Source organism: Corapipo altera, unplaced genomic scaffold (genome assembly GCF_003945725.1).
Source record: "Corapipo altera isolate COAL_440 unplaced genomic scaffold, ASM394572v1 126, whole genome shotgun sequence".
NCBI lineage: Eukaryota > Metazoa > Chordata > Aves > Passeriformes > Pipridae > Corapipo > Corapipo altera.
This window is the reverse complement of record NW_020884937.1, coordinates 2,891,556-2,902,292: the sequence shown is the minus strand read 5'-3', so window position 1 is coordinate 2,902,292 and position 10,737 is coordinate 2,891,556. Positions and strand designations below refer to the sequence as shown.

At 51.2% G+C, this 10,737-nt stretch overlaps 1 protein-coding gene across 4 annotated transcripts in view; it reads left to right on the top strand.

The window, feature by feature from the left end:
• The window catches only part of GJC2 (gap junction protein gamma 2), a 32,584-nt gene that overhangs the window by 19,145 nt on the left and 2,702 nt on the right, over nucleotides 1-10,737 (top strand). Inside the window, exon 1 of one of the 4 annotated variants that reach the window (XM_027660643.1) lies at nucleotides 7,792-8,013. The exons of the other annotated variants lie outside the window; for them this stretch is intronic. The gene's annotated coding sequence lies outside the window, so the exon portion shown is untranslated. Of the gene's footprint in view, nucleotides 1-7,791; nucleotides 8,014-10,737 lie in introns of those variants that run through there. 4 annotated transcript variants of the gene reach the window in all.

The window sequence follows — 10,737 nt, the reverse complement described above, 5'->3', positions numbered from 1 at the left end:
GTTTGGGGGTGCTGGTGTAGGGTTTGGTGGTGTGATGTAGGGTTTGGTGGTGCTGGTGTAGGTTTGGTGCTGTTAGACGGTTTGGGGATGCTGGTGTAGGTTTTTGTGGTGCTGCTGTTGGTTTGGTGGTACTGGAGTAGATTTTGGTGATGCAGGTGTAGGTTTTGGTGTTGGTGCTGTGGGGTTTGGTGTTGCTGGTGTAGGTTTTGGTGGTTCTGCTGTAGGTTTGGCAGTGGTGGTGTAGTTTGGGTGATGTGGTGTAGATGTTGGTGGTACTGGTGTGGGGTTTGGTGGTGCTGGTTCAGGTTTGATGGTGCCTATCTAGGGTTTAATGGTGTGGTGTAGGGTTTGGTGATATGGTGTAGGATTTGGTGGTGTGATGTAGGGTTTAATGGTGTGGTGTAGGGTTTAATGGTGTGGTGGAGGGTTTGGTGGTGGCAATGTAGGGTTTGGAGAGTTGGTTGCCCAGCCTGGCAGACAGGCAGGTCTGTGCCCATGCCCAGCGTGGTGGAGGGGGTGGAGAATGTGCTGCCAGTGCCCCACTGGAAGCCTGAGGGCTCAGACCTCCAGCACTGCACATCTCAGAGCCAACCTTTGCTTCCATCATGGCCCAGGGCCCGGTGGGACTGGCTCCAATCCCACCTGGCTGCCAGCCTGGGGACACCTGTTCCATCTCAGTATCTCCAGAGGGGACAGAGGGACACTGATCCCACCCCCTCCAGCCCTGCACACTTTGGGGATGCAGAGACACGTGGTCTCCCTTCTTGGCACGGGGGACCCGGTGGCTCCAGAGGTGAGGCAGGAGCTGTGACCTCTCCAGCGTCAGCAGGGAAGGAGGGGGGGCCCACCTATGTAAACACATCCAGGAAGGCTCCCATCCCTTTCCCAGCCCGTGCTCCCTTTGGATCAGACCGTCCAGGCTCCGCCGATGCTCCATCCCAGGGCTCCGGGAAGGTACCGTATCCCTCACCCAGGCACTGCTCCGGGCACTCCTCCCTCATCCTCCTCTTTTCTGCATGAAAATACGGCTCTGTAATTAAATCTGTGCATAATCACCTAGGGGTTATTTATTAGTGGTTTTTACAGTTCATAGTTGCTGGTGATCCTGGTGTATGGGAATATTTGGGTGAGCAGGGTAGGAGTATCCCTGCTGGTGCTGGGATCCCAGCCAGAAGGATAGCAAAGCACTTGGAGTAATCATGTTTCCTTTTTTCCCCTTTATTTTCTGTTTTCTCTGTTATCTAAGAACAGTTGGCAAAAGCACATCCCGCCCTTTTGCTTCCTCATTTATCCCATTCGAGTCTCTCTCTTTTCCCTTTTAATTATGTCTAGGTCTAATTAATAATGGGGAGATGGGTCATAAAGAGCCATCTCAGTCTCTGGAACCTTTGCTCTGGCATTTGCTTTCTTGTCTTCATAGAATCATGGAATGGTTTGGCTTGGGAGGGACCTTAAAGCTCATCCAGTTCCAACTCCCTGCCATGGGCAGGGACACCTTCCACTATCCCGGGTTGCTCCAAGCCCCATCCAACCTGGAACTCCTCCAGGGGTGGGGAGTGAAAACCTCTCTGGGCAACTTCTTGTTGTCTTCAGTATCCTTTTGACGTTAATGTTGAGTTTTTTTGCAGGGGGGTTTGGTTTCCAGGGCTGAGCTCAGGAGGGTGTTTGGGTGATTTAGGGTGGCAGCTCTGCATCAGAGTTTATCTGGGACAGGGATGGGTTCCTGTGGTGGAGGGAGGGTTTGGCAGCTGTCCCCAGCCCTTGTCCCCATTTGCACAACACTTGGATCATGGAGCAGCCTCACTCTTATGGCTCCATCTGACCTGGCAAGTCAGAGGCTTCTCTAAAGCCAAAATATTGGGAAACAGATGTCCCAGGAATAAATGTTGGGATTCTCAGAGAGGCTTGGTGTTTTGCATACCACGGGTCAGATAAGATTTTGTCTTATCTTCCAAGTTCTGCTGCCAGAGCTTCACCTCAGGTCCTGCAAGCAGAGCACTTTCCAAAGTGCTGGATGGTGGGATTGGGACACCAGAGGAAGGTCACAAGGATGATCAGAGGGTTGGAGCACCTCTCCTATGAGAAAGGGCTGAGAGAACTGGGATTGTTCAGCCTGGAGAAAAGAAGGGTTCAGGGAGACCTTAGAGCCCCTTCCAGTATCCAACAGGACTCCAAGAGAGCGGGAGAGGGACTTTGGAGTGACAGGACAAGGGGGAATGTTTTTAAAATGACAGGGGACAAGGTTAAATCAGATATTGGGATGAAATTCTTCCCTGTGTGGGTGGGGAGGCCCTGGCACAGGTTGCCCAGAGAAGCAACCTGTGGCTGCCCCATCCCTGGAAGTGTCCAAGGCCAGGTTGGATGGGCCTTGGAACAACCTGGGCTATTGGAAGGTGTCCCTGATTAATTAAAATCATTCCTCTTATTCTGTCACAACCTGTCCATATAAAATATCCCTCTCCCTCTTCTCTAAGCCTCCTTCAGGCCCTGCAAGGGGCTCACAGCTCTCCCTGGAGCCTTCTCTTCTCCAGGGGAACCCCCCCAGCTCTCCCAGCTTGGCTCCAGGGCAGAGGGGCTCCAGCCCTTGGAGCATCCCTGTGGCCTCCTCTGGACCTGCTCCAACAGATCCTTCTTGTGCTTTGTTTGTGTGGATCCAGAGGACACAACTGCTCCACCTCCACTTTAGGGATTGCTGTCTTTACCCTCAAGCTCTGCCTAAGGCCTTTCTGGCTGCTCCCACCCCCCTCCCTCTTCCTGCACTGACATTGGGAATATGGTTTTCATGCAGCTGAAAAATAGGGGAAAATGTTCCTTTTATCCTCTTGGCAACAGTCAGGGACCTCACCCAGAAGGTCCTGAATGGAGCCCAGAAGCCGTGGCTGAGCTTCCAACCTCTCCTGCCCCCTTTTCCTGGGGCTCTTCCAAGCTCCCTCCCCACACACCATCTCTGCCCATCCACAGGTGTTAGGGAAAAAGGGAAAAAAAAGACAACCAACCCACACCTTTCTGGAGCGGCCAAAACCGTGTCTGTTTGCCCTTTTTTTTCCAGCATTCTCCAACATTTCCCATGCACCCTTGACCTTTTTCCTCTGCCCCTGCCTGCACTAAGGCACCTCTGCTGGGTGAACTGTGGATGGAGGAATGTCCACACGGAGCAGGGCGGGAGGAGACGACGTGCCGTGACCTTTGCACGGGGGACGGATTTCCTCTGGTTTTTAATTGAATTTATTATTTTATTTTATTTTATTTTTTTGTCACTCTTTTTGTACGAGTTCAGGAAAGTCTGGAGCAAGTCAAGCCTGGCTTGGCTTCACAGGCTGGAAAGTTTATTGCTTCCTGTTATGAGAGCTCAGGGAGCCAGGATGGGTTTGCAGGAGTAAGGTGGGCAGCGCTAACGCCGGGGGTGACCCCGACGGGCGGGGTTGGACATGGCCTTTCATTCCCATCCCTCCTCCAGCTACTTCAGGAAAGGGAAGCAAATAGAGAAGGGGAATAATTGCACCGTTTGACCCCTGGCTATTGAGGCAGAATATTTTCTTTGGAGCAGGAATAGACACGAGGGGAAAAAAGTGCTATAAAAGGGCTTTGCTGAGCCACGTCCCGGGGCTCCCCGTGAGTCCCTTCTTGCCACGTTTCAGGGCCTCCTCTGTGTCATCTCACCACTTTTGAAAACTTCATCAGAAAGGTTCCCCTCTGAAAAAAAAAAAAAAAAGTGTTTTTTTTCCACACTGAAATTTACCTCAGGAATGTGTCCATCACAGCGAAATTTGCAGCTGGGAAGGGCTGGAATAAATCCCTTCTGCTCTCCAGCCCAGGTTTAAATGCTTCCTCTGGTTTTTTTGTGCTTTTGAATTTAGATCTGTTTTTAACTATATCAGGTGAATTTTTTGGTCGTTTTTGAAGTGAAGTGCTTTTACCTATCAGTCAGTGATATCCAAAGGAAACCTTTCCCTGTTTTCCAGCAGAAATGTTACTCTTTCTGCTAACAGCGTTGGCTTTTTGCTCCAGGCAGAAACCAATGCAGGAATTCACAGAAATTCCATGCCCTGACCCCTCTTCTGGGCTAACTGAGGCACAACCATGGCCCAAATTTCAGGGAAATTCCGAGTTTACATTTGCAGAGTGGACAAAAGAAAACAGCCTTCACCCCGTGCCCAAACAGCCTTTATTAAGCAGCCAAAATCCACACAGGCTTTGGAAAGAGGTGTGAGATCAGATTTTCTGTTGCAAAGAGCCAGAGACCAACCACATCATCCTGATCCAGACCAAAACCTTCCTGGGTTCATCCAACAGGACAAAGATCAACCTGAGGGTGAATAGGAAGAGCCCTTGTCTCTCTGTCATCCAGATGACACGTTTGCACTGGGATTGTTGTCACCTCTGTCCTGAAAGGTCCTCACAGAGGTTTGTGATGGAGCAGATTTTAGCAACAGCCCCTGGCACAGCTTTTTCTGCTGCCTGTAAATTGGGTTTTTAGGAGAGTTAAAAAGTTTTGGCTGAGTTCTGGGGATGGGAGCCCTGATTAGTCCCAAGTCTTAGAGAACCCCCAGAGCTCTGTGTGAAGGGGGAAGAGATGTTTTCCTGCGTTAAACTGGGAGTGTGGTGCGATGGAAAGGGAGCCTGGAAGTCCTTGGCTGGCGTGGTTGAGTTGAGCAGCACTGGGGCCATTCCCACCTGCTCCTTCCTATCTCTGCTCTGCAGCTCCTGGGCAGATCCCTGGGACATCCAGGGTTGGAACTACAGGATCTTTAAGGTCCCCTCCAGCCCAAACCATTCTGGTGTTCTCTGCAGGTTTACCTGGTTCTGTCAACCAAGGACTGCCTGGGAATGAGCCACTACAAATGTCAAATAAATAACACAGTTCAGTGAACTTTAAGACTGTGCAAAAGATGACAGTATTTTCCAAGTCCAGTATTCCTTTTTTAGCAGGGCCAAAGTGGATGGCACCCACAGCCACCAAGGGTGAGAATTTGTCCTGCATCCCACATCTGAGAGTCAGGGAGAAAAGGTTAGTGAAGTTAATCCAAGAGGAAAAGATGAGATTTAAAATAAGATTTCCTTCAGCATTTGCCCTCGGTCATGGTGTTCAAGCATTTTTGCTTCTCAGGCATGAAATTCTTTCACCTCAAAACCTCAAATCTGACAATTTCCGACAAGGTAAAACCTGACATTCTTAATTTATTTCAGTTTTGTGACATTTACCCCAAGTCAGTGATGCTGCTTCCTGGGTCATGTTTTAAAAAAACAGGCTTATCATTTGCAAGATGTGTCTTCATTTCATTTAGCTTAAAAGCTGAACAAATAAATATCCAGAAGGGGAAAATCAGAGAAGAAAATGAGCTGTCAGCACAACCCAGTGCAGAGCTTTGGAGGTTTGTGCTCAGAGTGGACAATTATGGTCCCTGCTCAGCACTGACGCAGCAGGGAGATGTTACACCAGGTCTCATTATCATTTGTGACAGCACTTATTTATTTCAATGGGACATTTAAATAAATATGTATAGATCCCTGCTCTGAAACACAAACGGTGCCTGGGGGAGAGGTGACCTGCAGAGGTGACTCCCAGCAGCAGCAGCTGGAATTATACAAGGCTTCATCACATCTTTTCCCCTCTGTCTGCTCTCTTTTTTTCCCCTTTTCTCGATGCCAAGCATTAAATTGAGGGCATGGGATGCTGCAGGGGCGGGTTTTCCCTGTACATTCATTTATGGCTCTGCCTCCAGCCTTCTGCCTCCTTCCCTGGGTGATGGTTTGGTGGTGGGAACCACTCAGTCCCCGCCACTGGGGTGGCTGGAGAGGCTGGGCCTCAGCTGGAGCAGGAGCAGATGTTGCCTGGCTTGCCTGGAGCACAGATGCCCCCAAAAAACTTCCACCAGGCAGCAATTGCTGCGTTTGTAAATAAACCCACGCGGTCGGAAAGCAAAGGGCCTGGAAAATCTGTGTGACCCACGGGACCGGGACCACGCCGAGCTGCCTTTTATCTCTGAGCTGCTGCCTGAAGTCCTGCAGAGCCTGGAAGTTGTTCTCAGCTGGTTATTTTTAAATAACTAATAATACTTCCCCACAGCTCCGTCCTGCACCGGCTGGAGCGGGCGGGAGTTTCAGCACAGCTCTTTGATGGGAATGAGACCTTGGTGGCCACCTCTCAGGTCTGATGGATCTCACAGGGCTGGTTTTTTAGGAGGTGGTGGGACATGTGCTGGAAGCTGTGGGGTCCCTCCTTGTGGGGGATGCACCCAGAGACCATCCAGTGGCCCCTCTGGAGGTGACCATGAGGTGACACCCACCACACTGCATCCAGACTTGAAGGACCATGAGGGGAAGAAGACCCCTGTCCCAGCGTGCTGGAGGCCAAACCCAACCCCAGCAACACGCAGGGATAATGTGGCCTCAGCCTGTGCATGTTTTCACCCTGTCAAAGGGCTCCCAATGGGAGATCTCCAGGGAGGCTGGGGATTTTTGGAGATCTCCAGCCCTGGTGCTCTCCTCTGAAACCAGCTCCCTCTGTCCTTTGAGAGTGCAGGTTGTTGCAGTGCCGTGTGCTGCAGTTGAAGCATGAAGCCAGGGTTGTGATAAATTGTGATCATTTAACTCCTTTAGATGCTTATTTCCCCAAAATGCCTCCCAAAACTTGGTTTCCCTGGTGTGGCTTATTCCCACAAGGATGTGGTTTCCCCTGCCCCTGACTTAGCTGACAGGGCTTTTCCACTTGCCCGTTTCAGATGACTCATTCCAAGCAGTGAATTAACTTACCACTGTGTATGAGTAATTAGTATATAACCTATCACTGTCGGTGAGTAATTAGTTTATAACTTAAAGCCCTGAGGGCTGTGGGTTCCAGATGCTCCAGTGAGCAGGAATTGCCCTTCCACGTCCATTCAAGATCTTTGGGAAACCAGAGGTCTGACAGCAGGATGAATATCCTGCTTTGTCAGGACCAGGGATGAAAGCTCCTGATAAACCATGTGGTTCCCAACCTTCCCCTTAAATGAAATGCATCTAAACATCTTCCCGTGCTTTGTTCCCTCAGGGACTGGATCTGATCCTTTCCATGCCTTGGCTGCTGCTGTGGCTTCCTTCTCCATCCCTTGGATGGACCTTCTGCCTTGACTCCCCATTTCCATCTCAGCAGACACCCAGAGCCCTGACCCTGCTGGGATGGCAATGCCAAAGCTCCCCACGGATGGAGCAGGGACGAGAGGTGCTCCTTGGATCACCAGGATGGAGGTTTTCTTCTTGAAAACCACCTGGCTTAGGCTTCCCGTGCACTCCCATCCTACTTCTTGGTAATCATTGCTCCTGCAAAGAAGCCGGAAAGACTCAGTGTGTGCTCAGACCCCCTTCCCCACCCTTCACCTGCTCTCTGCTCCAGCCACCAGCCTGGAGAGAGGAGCACCACCTCTTCCAGGGACAGCCTTGCCTGGGGGAGCAGCAAAGCAGCAGCTCCAGGGCGGTTTTTCCCGCTAGTGAGCCTTCCCTCTTTCTTTTTTTTTTTTTTTCTTGTTATTTTTTTCGCCCCCAGCAACCAAGGAACCTTTGCCAAAGCGTGTTTTCCACATGTTCCCTATTAGTCACGCTCTCTGTCTTACAAATCTGTTACCAGCGCCACAAGCCGATGCTATTAATTTACTTCCAACCGAGCTCCAGAGCTCGGCGGCGGAATTCCAGGCAGCGTTCCTAAAGCCAGCCCCGGCGGCTTGTTTGGATTTAAAACCAATGCCTGCCCTCTCTTCTTCCCCCGGTGTATTTATACAGCGCCTTCCCTCCTTCTCCTCCCGAGCCTCGGCGAGGTGGGGGAAGCGCCGGGAGCCGCGGTGGGGTCGTGCCCGGGGGTCGGGCAGGACCTCCCGGCCGGGGGATGCCACAGAGGCGGGGTCTGACAGCAACATTAAATACTTCCCTGGAGCTGCTCTTTCCAGCCGCTGGGGCGGGGCTGGACCGCGGCAGCGGGAGTTTATCTGGGGCAAGGCACGGGAATGTCGGTGGAGCCACCGCGGGAAGAACCATGTCTCTGTAAGTAGATTTTTTTCCCCTCCCACCCCATTGTTTTCCCCGCGGTTTAAGCAACCGCGCAGAAAGGAAAGGCGTCCAGCTAGCGCGGGGTAATTTCTTTTCTCCCTTCGGCTTACTTTAAACTCAGGTTTTAAAAGTTTTTTTGCCCGGCTCTAACAGCTGTGCCTGTGATTGCGTTAGAGGGGATCAGCGGGTTTTGGGAAGTCACTGAGGTGAGAATGTGGAGCCAAAGGCTCGTTCATGTACCTGGCTACACATGATTTTGACTGCTTTAGGTGTTTCTGGTGGTTTGAGCAGTCCAGTTCCTGCTGTGCCACTGTCTTGGAATGAAACTTGTGCCCTGTGTGTCACCTAATCTGGAGGTGACGTGTGAAGATGGATGATTGAATGAATGGATTTCAAAGCCAGAGGGACGATGGCTCATTTCATTGGTAGATAATGAGCTTCACGAATCACCTAATCTAATCCATCTACCTGCTGCAGAGCCACACAGGTTTGGGTTTTTTCCCCAGACTGTGTAACTTTCCCACTGCATGAAGGAATTAGATCTCATGGAAAGAAGTAAAAATCCATTTTCTCTGCTTTTCTAGTTGGCACTGTGAAGAGAAAAGACAGGCTTTTTCCTAGTAGCATCCTATCCATCAGCACTGAGAACAAATCTTTCCTTGGAAGCTTGTTTGCCATGTGATTGATCCCAGATTATCATGGTGCACTAACCTCCACTCGAGCAATTAAAGGCATTGAAATCTCTTAGTGTGGTCTTTGTAGTCAGCAAGCCACAAAAAGCCCTGGAAGTTCAACTGAACTAACTGATTGTAGGAGGGGTTTTAACTTGTTTTCTTCAGCTCCCGCTCTCAGATCCGATGCCAGGAGGGTGGGTGGGCACACAGGAGTGTGACATCCAGGTGTGATCCCACGCAGAGGGGTCCCAGGGGCACAGGAACAGCTCGTGGCTGTTTCCTGCAGATGTTCCTGCAGATCCAGATGTGCACAGAGGGCTGAGCTGCAGTGTCAGCGGGCAGGACCAGCACCTCGAGCTGGTGGCTGGTGGCCAGAGATGTTCTTCCCAAAGTAACAACCCTCCACTTGTGTTATCTACCAATTTCTTTCCTTTTCCTTGGCTCAGGAAGTTTGGGAGCTGTCAGGGACTCCTTTCTAAAACGTGTCTCCCAGAGGAGACAGTGGGTGCTTTGCTAAAAACTGGTTCAAAACTTGAATATTTACTCCAAAAGCCATCATTACCTCGGTCAGACCCTCCCAGCCCCATCAAACAGCTGCTGGGAGGTGAGTTGGAGCTTTGGGAATCGTGTCTGTGAGTAACACTCATAAAATGGTAAATTATCCTCGGTGTAAACCTCAGAAACCCTTTAGGTGAGCCCTGAGTTCTGAATGAACTGCCCTACAGGACATTTGAAGTGCATCTTTAGGGATGATTTGGGGTTTGCAGTTAGTTGGGGGTGCAGGTGGGAGCTGGTGGGGGCTGAGCAGGTGAAGCTGATGTGTCCTCAAGCCTCGGGCAGACCTGGGTGTCCAACACCCAGCAGGGTCTTCCCTTCCCAGCCCCCCTGTCAGCTGGAGCCTGGCTGAGTGCCTGGGTTAATCCTACAAATCATATAACGCCCCATTTTGCCCATATTTGAATGTGAACACCACAGGGAGAGGGTTAAAGACACTTCAGGGTGTACCCACTGCAAAGAAGCAAAAAGAGGCACTCAAAGGGGATGTTTTTTCCCATTTCACCCCTGAATAAACCCAGATTCCTCACTAAATAGCTCCATGGGGGTTGCTTTCCATGTTCACCTGCACAGTGTTTCTCTGGTGACCATTGGGTCCAAGGCATCACTTCTGGGGCAGGAGATGGGGATTCTGGTCCCGGCAGCTTTGGGGGCTGTTGTTCTTCACCAGGCAAGTTGAGGGCAGAGAGGAGAACTTCCCCAACCCTTCTCCTGGCTTATTACCCAGAAGTTCTCCCTGCCTCAGTTTCTCCAGCTGCAGGACAGGAACAACACCATCTGCAGAGCTCCCACAGGCCCAGCCCGGCGTGTGAAGACTGGGGGGTTTGGGTTCACAGGGGATTCCTTTGATCTGGAAATAGCAGGGTTAGAAAATTCCATCTGCTGCTCTCGAGAGCCCTCGACAGCACAGGAATTTCGCTGCATCTCGAGCCTGGGACGGTGCTGCCTCCTGGGGCAAAGCAGCCCTGCTTGGCTCCTGTCCTAAAGCAAAGCCACATTCCAGGAAGGTTTGGTGTGGAGAACAGAACAAGGCACGTTTCCCTTCCCGCTCCCGTGTGGGGCTGTGCCTGTGGCTGCTCCCACGCTGTGCCTGGCACGGGCAGCGGGATCAAAGCCTGGGTTTGGACCATGGAAACCCCACAATTTTGTATCTCCAGTGGTGCAAAGCCAAGCTGGGACCTCGCTCTTGTCTCGTGGCATCATCAAGCCAGGTTGGCCAGGGTTTGGAGCAACCTGGTCTAGTTGAAGGTGTCCCTGCCCAGGGCAGGAGCTTGGAACTACATGATCTTTAAAATCCCTTCCAATCCAAAAAATTATAGGATTCTGTGATTCTATGATCATTTCCCCTCCTTAGGTCTTCATCCTCACTCAGCCACGCTCACCCAGCATGGAGGGTTAGGTTTGATGTCCACACTCTTTCCACACGTGGACAACAGCCCCTTCTCTTCCCTCTCTCTTCCCTCTCTCTTCCCTCTCTCTTCCCTCTCTC